Raw genomic sequence first — 17161 nt, 5'->3', positions numbered from 1 at the left:
GTTCCTCTGTTATAGCACCGAGATTATCTAGTCGACACCGAAACCGCCTATATAGCCACACAATGCTTACGCATTTAAAAAAACGCTTACAATGATATCGCGGAATAAATGGGCCAGTTGTTCTCCTTCACTTCGACCAAGATTGTAGGGCCCAAATAGATCCAGTTTGCATTAGTCACGGTTGCCGCCCTGTGTATCTGCTGTGGCGAAGGCAAAAAAGTTAGGCTTTCTTACACATGGCTTAATTGAGCCAACTCTGCTCGTCAAGACCGAACAGCACATAACTTACAGAGATGGATGAAATTTCGTTTGTTTTGCAAAATCAAATTATTTTTACTTTACCTGACTCCAGTCCTATCTACTGCTCAATGAAATTAGTGGGGTGCACCTCGCATAAAAATAACCGGGATAATTTAGACAGGACCTGGTGTCGGCCGCTGAAATTAAGTGTTTTTTATAATTCCTATGCTTCTGTGCGCCCATTGTACAAATGTACTTTCCGTGTGAACATGTCGATGTCCCCCTCAATGCACACATGAAATATCATTCCTGCATTTATGCTCCAATCTCGGAACTGCTTCGGGATCTGAGTTTGCGAGATCTCTACATGTGTCTGTTTAAATTCCGAGTGTGCAAAGGAAAAACCCAATCTGTGGCCTCTGGGGAATTTTGTCTCGAATGTTTCGACCTCTACATGTATTGCTGTGGTCAAAGTTGATTATGGTTTACGCACACAAATGATTAAAGGCTTTACCTTTGCAGGGTACCTCCGGCCTCCCGGATGTGGCATCCCGCTCCGGGCTGAGTATGTCGCTTTGTCTGCTCTGAGCTTGGCGCCCTCCTCTGTTGCTTCATCTCGGGTCGGCATGGGGTGAGTGAGAGGGGAGACATCTTCGGGAGAAGTTCAAGTTTTTATTCAGGCTTACACTTGGCAGGGAGTTGAGCAGGATGGATTCAGGTTTCTTGAGGAGTAACGATTTCATCCAGAGAGAAAGCGTTACTTGAATTCTACTGGCTGCCATAGCACCTTATTGAAACAAGTGACGATGACTGCGTTGCTTGGCCGGAAAACTAAAAACTTGGAGTAATGCATTTTGACAGTAGGGATTGCGGCGGATTGTCAGGCCTTCTCTTAAGCACCGCTTTAGTCAGGTCAGAAAAATTACTATCGTCATGTGCTGCCAAAAGTAGGATTTACGGGACTGTGCTCCCTTCAAAAAGTTCAGAGAGTCAGCGCTATACTTCTCAGGGTTCCAAAATACCGCTTCCCGATCGTATATCAGGAATGCGTAGTAAAAGCGGTTAGTGAAACAGAACTTTCAGCTAAGCGACTTTGAGAACACCGGTTATGCAAAGAAGGGACAAAAGCAACTTGTAATTTGTATTTATGTGCATTGCCTTTTGGACTGTTTCAGAAAGAATTAATCAGTTACTGCATGAAGCTTTGCGTCAGTGCCAAAGATATGTTTTCGTGAGGATGTATTACATGAAACACAAGCGAAATATTATTTTACACTCATCTGTCCAGAGTAGGTTCAATAGTGCTGCTGTCTGGCGACAGTGTATATGCCCATTGTGAGTTCAAGGCTACCTTTGTATGAGTTATTACCTACAAGTTCAGTTCTGCTCATGAGAAAGTTATCTTAATATGCTTCTCCTAACCACGATATATAAAATCAATAACCAAAGGTCTGTACTGAAAAAATATATATAATTGTTTTCCATCGACATTTATTCGAACCCATCAGCACATCAAAGTTTAATGTGTGTATTGGTGCACAAAACTGCGTGAAGGACTCAGACAAGCAGGAAGTTGAGACGGCTGCTCAATATCGGTCTCTGCCTCAGATTGGCATTTCGACTTCCTTGCCTGTCTTTCGCGCTGCTTTAAACTAATGTGATGTTCCAACTAACTCAGCTTTACAGATGTTGCAGTGTGTGTGTGTGTTCTCAGCTAAACATGGCCTACACCCTTGTGCTCACGCACGAAGGGCACCATGCACCTGCCGTATAAATGCGATATAAATGGGGCTTATCAGGTCACTTAAGGCTTCTCAAAGATTATGTTTTGAAAAACTACCAGTGTCATGCTTTGGTTGGCACGTGTCGACCGTTCAGACTTAGGCGCCGTAAGTCCCAACACAACGCAGCAATGTGCGTGAAAAAGAATTTCCCCAGTTGTGGATAATCCAATGTAACATACCGTCTCAAATGACCATATTGCAGGCGGCTGGTCTCAGCAGTGGTCGCTGCACGAGTAGCGCCACCGCAGCATGCAGCAGTTTGACAACCCCTTGCCACGATGTGCTTAGTGCGGCAACCTAGTGTGGCCCACGAAGCAAACGCATGACCTTCGGTCAGCGTCCCACAGAGGGTGAGTAGGCTGCAGAAGAGAGCATTTAGTAAGCCTGTTGGTTAATGAACAAACAACAATAGGAGAAGAAATACCCACGAAAAACACAAGAAAAGAAATGTGGTTGTTCGATTTCAACACTAAACGTTAGGTCTAATTGCGTGCGTTCCAGTTATCTACAGGCGGGTCAGAAACCGAAGCTGTTACGCCTCTGTTCTGGGTGCTCGAGTGAGGAGGTCCGCTCAGACGTAGAGGTCACGGTAACGACGGTTCACAAGTTCATCTGCAGTGGAGTCTGCCGCACAGTTACGCACAATCACAGTTTTCGACCCTCGCAATTTCAACAGTTAACAATACTTATCTTGTTTAACACAACGACGTGGAGATGGCGGCTTCTTCATAGTTAGAAAAGAAATTTCAGGCACTCATCGGAACTATGTCGGTGCTCTACATGTTCTGACCTGTGGTTCTTTCTTTCTTGAAACAGTCGTTTGAAGGGTCAGGGTACTCAGAGGTGGTTTCTCTGTCATGCAGATGCTGAAGCCAATTCTACATGGGGCTGCTAACGAGGCTTCTTATGGCGATGTCATCCTGGAACAGCCATACAGCGGGATCGTGCTTCGAGCTTGACATCTGTGACCGTACAATGGCATGCCATCCAATCGTCACCTTGAATGCGTCACCGGAGAATCACTCGATCACTCACCACATCGTGACATCGAGACCTCCAGTGTTTGCTTGCCCTCACCGTTTGTCTGGAGAACGCCTCGCTATCTTTTGCCATGAGTTCGAACCTCATCGCTATCGGAGCTGGTCCTTCCTCTCCTTAGCTCCGACAGATTTGACGACCCGGCTTCGAACACGCAACCGCATCCCCCTACATGGATTCCATTGGCTCTCCCACCCTGACTTCCGGTGGCGGCACGTCCCAGAGCACTCGCAACCTTGACCAGGGCCGGACGCTGTCGCTGCTGTCTCTTCTTCGACAGCGCTCAATAAATGTGACCGCGGTCGCCTTCCTGGGCGACCCCCACACGTACATAGTTTCGGCGACCCATATCTGCTTGACCAATGTTTTCTTCCCCTGCGTCCGACAATGCCAATGGGACCGGCCAAGGCACAATATCTCGTTGAGCATTTTAGTGTAAAAGCACTATTCTCATAGGTAAACCCCCGCAAGATCTTGCGATGTTTGGGTGCTTGCGGTGGTTGTTGGCTTATGCCGAGTGCAATAAAATAAATCAAATATCGGCGACTTGTACTCGAGCTTGCGGCGGCACGAAGAAATCAACTTCGCTGGCTACTGCGCGAGAGAACTAGACTACAACACACTCGCGCTGTGTATTGCACATCACATTCTTCGTCAAGTGACGCTACTCAATCTTATATTAACGCTTTGATCAATCTGGCGGTAGTGGAAGAGGCGCACTGCATGCGTTGGCGTGGACAACACTGTGGCAGAAACACGGCAGTAGAGTATTGCTTTGTTAAGTCGCAAGAGATGAGATGCAAAGCATGAACAATTAGACGGGCAGAATATAAGTTTGCGGGGATTCGATGACCGCAGCTGGCAAAGGGCAGAGTTAATCAAGACATGGGAAAGTCCTTTGCTGTGCAGTGTGCATAGTCAGTATGATGATCATGAGAGCAATACGCATTGGCGTTGACCTACAATATTGTTGCATTAATGCACAGGTGCATAGGCCGGCGGCTTTCAGCCCCTGTCCCGCTTCCGAATACAAAGTGTTCAAATTAACGACAACGCAGCTAGCTATAGAAGGCAAAATAGGTGGGACGTTAAGAGACAGGAAGAGGGCAGAGTGGGTCAGAGTACAAACGTGGGTTAATGATATCTTAGTCGAAATCAAGAGGAAAGTATGGAAATTGGGGGAGGGCATGAGAAGGGAGGATAATCGATGGTCCTTAAGGGAAGGAAATGGATTCCAAGAGAAGGCAAGCGTAGCAGGGGGTGGCAGAAGGTTAGGTAGGAGGATGCGGGGAATGTGGCTGCAACTGGCACAGGGCAGGGTAAATGGAATGAGCTTAGAGAGGCATTTATTCTGCAATGCATGTAGTCAAGCTGATGATGATGATGCGAAGCTCAGGGTGCTGGATCGTCTATTTTTCATTGACATATTTCTTTTCCCCCATAGAATGTGCAAAAGTGGCCGTCGTTGATTCAATTACAAACATCATTGTAGCTATTGATAAAACTAAAGAAGCTTCAGCGAAGTGCACAAGTTTTTTCGCTGTTCCTGCAACGCTGCATTAGACGGTTGGTTACATTTGTTCATACTTCATCGCGGAAAGATAGCCGGCTGAACATCCGTCCATTAAAAATGCACGCGCCGTCTGTGAGGTAACGTGAAAAGAGGAAGCTCTGCTTCTGTAGGATTTCTGCACGAAGTGAAAGCCGGCACAGTGTATGACATCACCGTAGCGTTCCCTTGCGATGCGAAGGAAATGTACAATTACAAATTAATACAAATAGAAACTATTCTATGCGCGATTAGAAATTATTCTATGCGCGATCAGTGTACGTCTGGCAAAGTATAAAATGCTTATGAAGTGCCATAAAAAGTGCAATGAAAATGCACTAAAAATAGGTATGATAGTCTATAGTTTCACAAGGAAAATATGCTCTGTGGAACAATAAAAGAATGAAAACAGTCAGACATTGTGATTAAGTACAGTCACTTTCGCGATAGTTGGCATAGCATATGAGGTGTCATCCAAGTGGTGACTCAGATTGGCTCTACATAACCTAACCAAACTGGAGGCGCATCCAGAGATAAATTTCATGCTTCAATGTTATTAGTTCATATGTCTAAGTGCGTCACGAGAGCTAGGGGAGAGACACAGATTTGTTAAGTTCCGGGCATCCTGCATTTTGCCCCAGTATTCGAATGGCACAGCCAATGTAACGGCAGTGAGTTTGATGGCACAGTGATGCGGGCATAAGCTGGGCTTGAACTAGTAGGTGCTTCACTTAAAACTCTTAAGCTAATCATGGACTTATTCCCACTATGCTTTGGTTTATCTGTCATAGACAAAAATAATCATGTATAAAAAGCTACAGTAGCAAAGAGGCATATTGGTTTCACGTCTGTGGTGCTGCTGTGTGTGCACGTTTTCAATATATCGGGCAATGTATGCTCAGAGGAAGTGACAAAGCGCTCACTGATCTGGAGGTTGGAGATAGAATTACATGGGTGAGAAGTTTCCAACCAGTAGATAACACCCAAAAATTGAGAAATTTTACGTGCAGCAGCTAGCAAACGGGCTTACTTCTACTCGTATTTCGGGCGCTTATCTCCACGTCGCCCATTGCGTGACTCCTTCAAGTGTAATGCACTGAAAAATTTCCTTTATGGCAATTGTTTAGAAAGAAGCGCACTCTGCTTGTTAGAATATAGCTCAGCCTCAGAACATTTGCTTTATCACAATCTCAGTGATCTCCAGTCATTTCCACTAAAGACGAAAGGCGAATCAAAAAGAATTCTGTCGCGTGCCAAACAGAAATACTGCCTACCAAATACTCTTACAGTTCCCTCATATGTACAAAAAATGGGCCGCCATAATTCATATCCGTCCATGTGAACGGCGAGTAAGTACCAATGTGAAGTGGAGTCTGCATGATACGGCAAATAGAGAGATATACCCGTGCGTCTTTATATGTTGTTCAAGTGATTTTTCCTTGTGTGTACTTCACACGCTAGTTCCATATTATTTGCATAATGTGCCAAGCTCGTATAAATTTCGTCTTTCGCGCCATCAAAGTCGTTACAGCTAATATAGGCTCCTATATAGCCAAAACGAGCTCCTTATCGCTCGCATATGAACCATTCGCAGGCCAAAGGAGTTGTGGGAATTGCAATGTGGGACTTTTTACATGGAATACGCTCTGTACACGTCGGATGAAATTGGGGCGAATGTGGATTTGTAATTTCAAAAATATAGGTTCCGAAGCGCAACAATGGTTTTTTTGCCGCGGCAAATCCTTTAAGACTCAAGATAAAACATTACACTTATTCCACGTTTCACATTTGCTGCCCGTGGTGTGGAAAATACTGGTACGATACAAAGGGTTCCGCAATGGTGTGGCTAGCTCGCCAACGTGTAAGTGCAGCCAATGTCAGAAAATGTGCAAACCTCTTTCATTTACACAGCTCCCCCCACGTTGCACAGGACGCTGATCTTCAGAAATTACCGCTGTAAAATTCAAATCTTGCAAGTGTGGGCCATTACTGTTGTTACATTTGACCATCAGCTCAAGACACTATCGTTATTTTTGAGGCGAAAACAAGACCTCGAGACATTTATGTGCGGTTCCGTTGAGATCTTGCACCCTCCGTTTAGTCAAGAGGCCTCGCAATCCCTGGAAATGTCTGGGCACAATGTAATAAACGGCCACTATTTCTATAACATTTCAGATTTTAGTCAGTATATCTTTCTTGTTTAATCTTCAAACTTCTCCCTCACATCTAAAATTCCCGCTAGAGACACTGGGATTGAGTCTGAAATGCAATGGCTACCGAGCATACTTTCCGCTGTGGCCGCTGCGGGGATGTTTCTGTAAGCGAGCATGACTTTGCACAATTAAGTGTTTGCGTTAATAACAGCATTTTGTTTGCCGTCTGCGCCTGTATACGGCTGCGGTGTCATCCGAGCCACCTAACCACATCGCTATTGATTTACTCGCTGTTCAGTACTATAGGCGCGTACCATGGTCGCGAACTTGGTGAACAGCTGGAAAGCTGCGCTTGATGCTTGATGCCGGGAGCAAGCTTCGCGTGCAGCTCGTTTGAGAGCAAATCGAAGTCGGAAAAACAGCTTTGTAAACAGATATGCACTGCTACTTCAATATCCAGCCCGAATTGTTTACTGTCCGAGGGTATATAACTTATGAATTTGTGCTCCATCGCTGAAATGCAACAAAAGGTTTTTAACACGAAGCTATGCTTGTGTTATGGGCCAAGTTGTGCCGCTAGACATATCAAGTGCCGTGTCCGCATTTGTGAACCCGACCTAAGCCTGCATGCATTTTCGTATAAAAGGCGAATTTCCACCTTTTAATTCAGCGTTCTTAACATTTGACCTTCCCTGCCAAGTTTGTGGCGCCATCTCTTGCAGCGCTACAGCGAAATGTGTTTTGCAAAAAATGATCCCGCCCCATTGATCTTTTAGATCAATAAAGTTTCATCCAATAAAAAGCGGTCCGCATTACGGCGTTTTTTTTTTTGGCGGCACGAGTCAGTACCTTTTATTTTTGCACGCTGTCTTTTCGAGTGGCAGTGAATGATGCAACTTAGCGTTCGTAATATGTCAGTAGGTTAATGTAGGAACGACACAGAAATTTTTGTTGTCATAGACGAAAAAAATGGCAGTGGCTTAGCTTGGCCAATCCTGGAATTCAGCGAAAAGGAAGGACGCTTGCTAAACGTCCGACGCTCGCCCATGGCAGCTTGGCTACGTGCTTGCGACAGCCGTTCGACATATACCTACAAAACCAAATGTCTATGACGTGGTATCACGGTCTAAGGACCACCTGATCGAATGTCATCACGTAACTTCACATCACCCTATCGGATGTTCTTAAGGTTAAATGTAAAAGTAAAGGTTATGGGTCAAGGGTTCGACACCGTAACTGTACCACATATGGTCATACACCGCCAACGTGGTTGGGCTGAAGGTCGTTCAAGGTCATTATCCGGCCTACGCGACGACTTCTTTACCTAGCGTAGTGAAGCTTCTCGCTTCTAAAAAACTACTGCGTTAGACGTTAAAAGTGGCGAGTCCACAAACGTGGACAATGCGCCTTAATGCCGAAAATGTCAAAGCGGCGATATCTGCCAGCCCCCCGCTGTGGCTTTGTGGCTATAGTGCTTGGCTACTGAGCCGGAGTACTCGGGTTCGAACCCGACCACGGCGGCCGCGTTTCGGTGTAGGCGAAACGCAAAAACGCGTCCGTGTGCTGTGCGATATCAGTGCGCGTTAATAATCCCCAGATAGTCGAAATCTCCCGCAGACCGCCCTACTGAACCTCTTTCTTCCCTTCTTCTTTCCTTCCCTTACGGTGCGGTTCGGGTGTTCGCCGAGGTATGAGAGGTACAGCGCCATTGCCTTTCCTGAAAAACAAATTTGCATTTTCATTTCTTTCTACCCACTATGCGCAGTTTTTTTCGAGCAAGTGAGGTATGAAATGGGGTTATTGCTAACAGGTGTTGAAAACAATGATTGTACAAGGAGGGCGTTGGACGACTGAAGCATGCTGAAGCATTCTTCATGATAATGGCCGATGGAGGAGCATGGCCGACCGAGCACTGAAGACCCGCAGACGATCGCAAAGAACCGCCACTACGCCGAGCCGCTGCCGACAAACACAACGCGCTATGATAAGCGTTCAAAGTAAAGGGGTCTTGGAGGCTTTTAGGTACCCTACCAATATTGAAAACGAATCTATACCCCCATGCTGAGACCTCCAGCGCACATGAGGAGGCGTGGGTTGTTGTTGTTGTCCACATACTATGGCACATGCCCACATAGGGGGATTGTCCAAGAATCGGGGGGCTTGGGAGCAGCTTCGTGCTGCAGCTCTTCAATTTCGTCTGTTTCTTTGTCCAGGTTTCTTCATGTCCAGTGTTTGGCGCCCTGCTTACTTCGGATGCGCGGGAATGAAGTGAAACGTCAATAAATTTCGCCACCACGCATGGTGAGCGCTCCATCACTGAAAGGCAACAAAAGGTTTTTAACACAAAGCTATGCTTGTGTTATGGGCCAAGCTGCAACGCAGGACCCTTCAGGCACTGTGTCCACATATGTGGACACGATAAATACAAGTGGGGTGGTGCTGCGCACAAAAAGACAGGGACAAGAAGATAACACAACAGGCGCAGACTCGCGACTAACTTTATTGACAACACGACACTCCTTTAATAGTTTCAAACTGTCACATCACACGCATGTGGAAAGCAAACACTTGTCTTCATTCTGATACAGTTTGATAGAAGGGTCACTTACGCAATATTTATCCTTCTGTTTGATACAAAACGCCTCCGCTAACTCACGCGCCACCTGGTCACGGCTCCTCCTGAAAACTTTTGTATCTGTCAGCAAAGGCAGGCAAGGGTTATTGCGCGTAGCATCCGGGCATGCGCCACAATGCAGGGGTAAATTCGACCCCGTCCCTGATTTCATGGAAGACATCAGTGAAAGAAGTCTATTTTTGTTTTTTTATTTGGTACCTGCATCGCCTTTCAGCATAACAGCAGGGGGGCACTTTCACATTCAAAAAACAAAAAATCATGCACTTAACGCGTGAAAAAAGGCATCATTAGGTAGAACATTAACAATATGTGGCGGCAAAGCATTCCATTCGCGAACTGTTCGCAGAAAAAACGAATAACGGAGTACGTCACCTTTAAAAGGAAATTCATGAAGCTTTAAATTGTGGTCCCTTCGCTTCGAGACATAGAAAGGTGGCTTCAAATATTTTGATCCGTCTATGCCAGTCTTGGAATAGAAAATGTTATGCAAAAATTTTAATCTCAGGTTTCTTCTTCGAGTTTTAAGTTCTGGCCACTGAAGATTCATTTTGCTTTCCGAGACACTGAGTGTCCTGGAATAGTTTCCAAGTACAAAGCGGACTGCCCTATTTTGAATTTTTTCCAATTTGTCAATAAGTTCTTGTGTGTGCGGGTCCCAGCACACTGATGCATATTCGAGTACTGTGCGGACGCGAGTAAAATATAGCTGTTCTTTGAGATGCTGTGGAAGGTGGCTGAAATTTCTTCTTAACAAACCTAATATACCAGCAGCTTTCTTTACGACGAAATTAACATGCTTTGACCACCTCAGGTCAGCAGTAAGATAAACGCCTAAGTATTTAAAATTCTGTTCTTTTTTTCAAGGCCGCATGGTTTATAGTGTAGATATAAGCAGGGTAGGAACGCTTCCTCGAAAAGGTGACGTGTACACACTTTTTAGTATTCAAAGTCATGTCCCAATCATTACACCACATGGCTATCTTATCTAAGTCGTTTTGCAGGCTTTGCACATCAAGTGAACTATCTATAATTCTATAAATCAAGCAGTCGTCTGCGAACATTCTGAACGAAGAAGTAACATCAGCATTAATATCATTTATATACAACAAAAAAAGAAGTGGCCCCAGAACAGAGCCCTGGGGGACGCCTGAAGTGACAGAACCATAGTTCGAGGAGCGACCACCAACAACTACACACTGTTGCCGTAGGGATAGGTATTCAGAGATCCATACAATGACTCTTTCATTCAAATTGTAGCTGCGTAATTTAGAAACAAGGAGATCATGCGCAACAATATCAAATGCCTTCTGGAAGTCCAAAAAAATGCAATCAATAACTTTCTGTTTATCAATAGCAACTGCGATATCATAAGTAAACTCAACCAACTGTGTAGAGCAAGACAAACCTTGGCGAAATCCGTGCTGAGCAGGGTTAAGCAAATTGTGTTTAACGAGGTGCGACATGATAGAACTGTAAATTACATGCTCCATTGTCTTGCAAGCTATACTTGTTAGAGACACTGGCTTATAGTTTTCTAACAAATTTCTCGGTCCACTTTTATGGATAGGCACAACGCGAGCCAATTTCCAGTCTTTCGGCAGAGTGCCTTCTTGCAAACTCTTTTCAAATAATCGTGTAAAATACAATGACAATGTATCAGCGCAATTTTTGATAACTGCTGCTGGTAAATCATCTGGGCCGCTTGCAACCGACGGGTTCACATTGCGCAATAACTTGCGAATTCCTGCTGTACTAAAGATAACTTCTGGCATCAGATCAGCACTTGCTGGAATCTGTAAAGCTCGCGAGTGGGATGAAGTAAATACCGACAAGAAATATTTACTAAAGGTGTCAGCCTTACATGCGTCGTCTTCAATGAGCGTATCGCCACTTTTTATCGTTGGTACCGAGCAGTCATCTTTGCCGCGACTGCGAACATGTTTCCAGAATTGCTTGGAATCCTGTGCCAGCCTGTCTCCAAGTGAAGAAAAGTAAGAAAGTTTCGCTGTTCCTGCTAGCGATTTAAACTCAAATTTCAACCTTTTTAGTTCAGCTAGATTCCCAGGGCAACGCCTTTTTCTAAGTTTCAGATAAACTCGCTTTATTCTTTTCGTGAGAGCGCGTAACTGGCTGTTGAACCATGGTTTGTTTTTAGCTCTTCTAGGAGATATATTTTGCGTGGGGATGAACATGTCTTGTAGCTGTAAGAGTTTTTCTTTTAGAATGGTCCATAACTGCTCAGTACTAAGTTCATCAGCCAAAGTATCGAAAACCAAAAAATATGATTCTAACTCTATGTTAATGCTCTCATAATTTCCCTTACTAAATACATAGACCTTTCGCGCGAGTTTCTTTGCGACTGACACATTTCCAATTGAAATGTCGGCTATCACTATATTGTGATCACTTATTCCCGGCAGTACTCTAACATCTGTTATAACGATCGGGGTATTGCACAGCAATAGATCAAGAATATTCCCAGAGCCATCATTGCGAGACGCATCATGAATGTACTGATGGAACCTGAATGAATCAATTAAATAAAAAAATGTCGAGTACAAGGAACCTTGAGCACTGTCTCTCGGGGAACTGTCTGACCAATCTATGCCAGGGAGGTTGAAGTCCCCGCCCAACAAGATAGGATCACCGTCAACAGTGTCGAGAATACTTGATAGGTGCTCAAATTCTGCTCGCGATGAACCAGGTGGGCGGTAGAATACCCCAATTTTCAGGCTTTTTCCATTCGATAATCTTAATTTACAAAACACAGACTCCGTAACAGTAGAAGAGTCTAACATTACACATGGTATTCCCGAAGCAACGAGAATGAACACACCCCCGCCTCTTGTGCAACGGTCGCGACGAAAACACTGATATCCGGAAGGGAAAACCTCAGAATTCAAGACAGACGAATCGAGCCATGACTCAGTACCAAGAACAATTGATGGATTTGTAGATTGAACGAGAAGACATAATTCATCAATTTTATTTTTAATGCTCTGGCAGTTTATGAGCAGCAAACTCAGCGGCCTTGTTTTCAGGGACGAGCCCAGTGTTCACAGCTCGACCACACCCCCTGAATCGCTATCATACTGATAACGTTTTCCGTTTAAGTGCAGCGTATCGAACTTTAGCACTGGTTTCTTTCCATCCTGTTTGTTTCTTTTTGCGTAGCCGATCTTTGACAGGCCGATAGATGACAGGCCGATCTTTGCCAGCTTCGAATTTACCTAGCCTGTGAGCGCGTTCAATTGCCAATGAGGGAAGTGAAAGTTCGGAGGCGCATAGACTAAGAACAAGTTCTTCTGACTTGGCAGCGGTTTCGTTTTCAGAGTCCTCGGAACCAAAAATGATCAGGTTATTCCGCCTTCCTCTGTTTTCTAAATCTTCAATTTTGGCATTGAGAAACTTCAGCGCTTCATGGTCCTGGCGCTGTTCTACTGAAATAGAATCTATTGCTTTGCTCATGTCATCTATTTTTGTAAGCTGCTTTTCAAGAGAGCATAGACGCTCTTTCAAATCATTCATTTCCGTTGTAATCTGGTTTTGTTTTGCTTCTATTGATGTTAATTTCGACATCATATTTTTTTGGCCTTCGAGTAATTGAGTCAGCTGTTCAGAGGGACCTGGGTTCAATTCAACATCTCCGCAACACACCAGCAATAGGAAAAAGTAAAATGCAGGATTACGAAACAGAGATAGTTGCCGTCTAACATGAACATTTCGCGGCCGCACATAATTTCGCTGTGATGACACAGTCAAAAACAACGTGTGGGGTGGAACCGGCAGCAAAAAAGCTTGGCGGGTAAGAGAACGATGATGAAAACCAACCTGCATTAACAGCAGAACAGTTGAGATGGGCATTGCCATGTCGCCGGTTCCACGCCCCGCTGGTGAAGTGCCGCTTCGCAGCATTTGTAGCCGAAGATCGTTTACGCCCAGTGCACACTGTTGCAAACACAACGTTGAAAAAAGTGCGGCTTTGTCGGTAGCTGGGCACACTTGATTTTCGGGCTTGAAAAAAGGACGGTGATTTTCATCCTTGAGCCGGCACACGTCGTCCATGAAGGTAGGCTCCGAAGACGTTCCTCCAGCAGTCTGGCACGCAGATAAAACCTGCATTAACAGCAGAACAGTTGAGATGGGCATTGCCATGTCGCCGGTTCCACGACAACGGCTTGGCCCTTCTGCAAGCTGATGAAGAGGGAGGCTTCGTCGTCCTGCCTTCGGGGATATTAGGTGAAAAAGCTGCTCAAGCAGTCGAGAAGAACTTTGTTCGGAAGAAGGTGAAACCGTCAAAGGTAAAGACCCAAGCTTCTGTGCTGTGCAAGGACCTTGCTTTAGATAAACTGTCTAGAGCAGTTATTAACGCCAAGCGCGATAGCTTAGAACTGTTTTTCACTGTTAAAACACATAATTTTGACAAGCCCTTTAGGTGCATAGTAAGTGAAAGAGGTACTTGGCAGCGTGAAGTAAGTGTGTTTATTCAAAAGTGTTTGAAAATGGTGGTAGTGGGAGACCCATTCTTGACTAGGAACGCGGATGATATAGTCGTCTACCTACAGGATGCTCCACCTGTAGGCTACGCCTTTTCAATTGACGTTGAAAACCTGTTCTTTTCAATACCCCACGATGCCCTGTTTTGCTCCGTCAGGTCAATTGTATTGAAGATAGGGGTGTAATAGCTTTTCAGAATGCCTGCGGTATAACGCTGAACAATTTTATGTCTTTACTTGAGTTTTATCTTGGTTCTACCTTTGTATCTTTTAACGATCAGGTCCTTGTTCAGCGCAAAGGAATTTGCATTGGTTCCTGTGTGGCACCTGTACTGGCTGACATCTTGTCCAGCATTGACTGTGATCTGGTGCGCTATTTTGACGGTGAGACTACTCTGAAAATATTTAGGTACATTGATGACTATTTAGTGTTTCTTAAAGATCGACCTGGCGCGACGCACACTGTGATTGTGGAAGAATTTTTGTCGGTTTTCAGACGACATGGGAAGGGTCTGACCTTTACTCACGAGTTACCGGAACATGACAAGCTACAGTTTTTAGATATTAACCTGACTTTAACACCAGATCACGTTTGCTGGATGTACTTACCACGTGCACGGAAAGACCTGTTGCCTTTCAGGTCAGCACATACCAAGACTGTTAAACGGGCTATCGAAACGTATTGCTTGCAGGGCGCCTTGTCTAAGTCTTGCGCTCACCTGGTGCACGAGAGCCTCAATAATCAGGTAATTAGGATGACGAAGGCTGTTTTTCCTGCTTCAATCATTGTTGCAGTGGCAGAGAAGCTTCTGCGCAAACTGAAAGATAGGACGTGCCGGGATAGTGGCCGTTCTAAGGAAATGAGGCCAGTGGTTCTACCGTATATTCACAGAATTTCCCACAACTTGAAGAACGTGGCGAAACGCTAAGGCGTGCCGGTAGTTTTTACCGCCCCATGCAAGTTGGCCTTATTGTGCCCTCAGGTCATGTCCGGAGTGAAGAGGAAAGCGGACTGCGAGAAGCGTCATGCCACTCGTTTTGTCAGGTGCCAGACGGGTTTCGTATACCAGATTCCCCTCACCTGTGGCAGGGTATACATCGGTCAGACAGGCCGATGTCTGAAAGAGCGCTTAAGGGAACACCAGCGTTCCATGAAATCAGGGACAGGGTCGAATTTTCCCCTGCATTGTGGCGCATGCCCGGATGCTACGCGCAATAACCCTTGCCTGCCTTTGCTGACAGATACAAAAGTTTTGAGGAGGAGCCGTGACCAAGTGGTGCGTGAGTTAGCGGAGGCGTTTTGTATCAAACAGAAGGATAAAGATTGCATAAGTGACCCCTCTATCAAACTGTATCAGAATGAAGACAAGTTTTTGGTTTCCACATGTGTGTGATGTGACAGTTTGAAACTATTAAAGGAGTGTCGTGTTGTCAATAAAGTTAGTCGCGAGTCTGCGCCTGTTGTGTTATCTTCTTGTCCTTGTTTTTTTGTGCGCAATACCACCCCCCTTGTATTTACCATGATTGACCGACTTGCCCAACAAGGTACGCTCTTAAACTATGTGGACACGACCTAAGCCTGCACGTATTTTCCTATACAAGGCGATTTTCCACATTTGAATTCCGCGCTCCTACCATTTTGACCCTCAATGTCAAGTTGGTGGCTGAATCTCTTGCAGCTACAGTGAAATGTGTCTATAAAAGAAATAAAAAAGGTAAGGAAAAATTGGCGGTGGTTTAGGTCTGGTTACACCTGGACTGACGCGATAGCTACAGCTGGCAGAGAGGAACTTGCTCAGTTGAATTGCAAAGTCAGTCTTTCGCCGCTCCGTTTCTCTGGGCGTACCTCTTTCATCTTCGTCCCACTTGACACGGCGCATGCGCACAGCTGTTGCAGCTAGGTTTCGCAGGCGCGCCGCGGCTCTGGCTGCTCCGCACCACTGGTCACGTGACCAACCACGTGACATCGTGGTGGCGCGGCCACTCTGAAGGCTCGAAATGCTACCGTAATGTAGCTATCGCTACAAAACAAGAAAACCGCGCTTGATCGCTCCACAGGGGCACAAGGCATCCGGATCGACCATGCCATCAAAATTGATTGTCGATAAGAACGGCGTGCTCCGTAACTTTACAGGGGGTGTGGCAGCAGCTTCGTGATGCGGCTCTTCAATTTCGTCCGTTTCTTTGCCCAGAGAAGTCATGACCCTTGTCTATATGCGAGTAAATCGGACAGTGTCTACTTATTGTTGTTCCCACGCCCGGGAATACTATTCTCTTTGGTAAGTGATCGTCTTGTTGTTGGTAAAGAGCTGCTTCTGCTTTGCGGTGATGTGGAGGAAAATCCTGGGCCCAATACGCATGCTCAAGACACCGGTATGTTAAGGGGAATCAGCTGGTTGTTTTAATTAGCACAGTAAATGAAATAAAAGAGAAGGCACTTCATAATCACTTATTAGATATCGGTAGAAAGCTAACTGTGGTCAAAGGCAGAAGTGCTGCTAGTGAATCGCTTCAGGAAGAATATCAGCGCCTGCGATGCTTTGCCGAGAACCTAGCTAGTGAAAGCTTAAATTGATGGTTAGTCAGGCGGACCTCGAAGGTAGGCAGCGACATGATTATCTTGTATTATGGCCTGCCTCACGTCAGTTCTGAGTCTTGTGCCGAGACTGAAGAAATCATAATTTCCTCTCGTCTGCCTTAAATATTCCGGCATCATAGCTCTCGATTGAACGGGAGCATAAGATTGATGGTTTCTTAGAATAAAAATACAGACCAGTCATTGCGAAGTTTTCCTCCTTTCAATGAAGGCAAAAAATTTTCAAGTTCCAAACTCAACGATGACGGCATAAGCGTAAGTAACGATTACTTTCTTCTGACGCGTCAGGCGAGGTGAAAACTACGCTAATTTGGACTCTCTAAAAAGTATAAATTCAAACTGCGCTACAATTAGCTTTGCATGAATAGGTGTTATAGCTACAATCTTCTTAGTGACAGCGTTTCTGAAGGCCGTATTGTAACCAGCCTTTCATCCTAATCTTCTACAGGTTAGGTATACGTAAGGGGTGGTGGCTACCAATCTGCAGCCCGGAATTCATTGTCATTTTTGTATGCTAACATTCGAAATGTGTAGTCTAAGCGTGATGAACTTTTTGCAACTATCGATGCATGTGCCGTGAGCATTGTTTGCTTTGCCGAAACGTTGCTTTCTGCGAAAGTTCATAGCTCAGAAATTTTGCTTTGTAACAAGCGTTTCCTCAATTAACGGT

The 17161-nt window shown here is 45.1% G+C and overlaps 1 long non-coding RNA gene across 1 annotated transcript in view; it reads left to right on the top strand.

The window, feature by feature from the left end:
- The first annotated feature begins 768 nt into the window (after positions 1 to 768).
- The window catches only part of LOC144100652 (uncharacterized), a 100403-nt gene continuing 84010 nt past the window's right edge, over positions 769 to 17161 (top strand). The window contains exon 1 of the long non-coding RNA XR_013307778.1: positions 769 to 871. This is a non-coding gene — a long non-coding RNA (uncharacterized LOC144100652). The remainder of the gene's footprint in view (positions 872 to 17161) is intronic.

This window comes from Amblyomma americanum, chromosome 8 (genome assembly GCF_052857255.1).
Source record: "Amblyomma americanum isolate KBUSLIRL-KWMA chromosome 8, ASM5285725v1, whole genome shotgun sequence".
NCBI lineage: Eukaryota > Metazoa > Arthropoda > Arachnida > Ixodida > Ixodidae > Amblyomma > Amblyomma americanum.
Note: the sequence above shows the minus strand (reverse complement) of the source record. Positions and strands in the feature narration are given on the sequence as shown.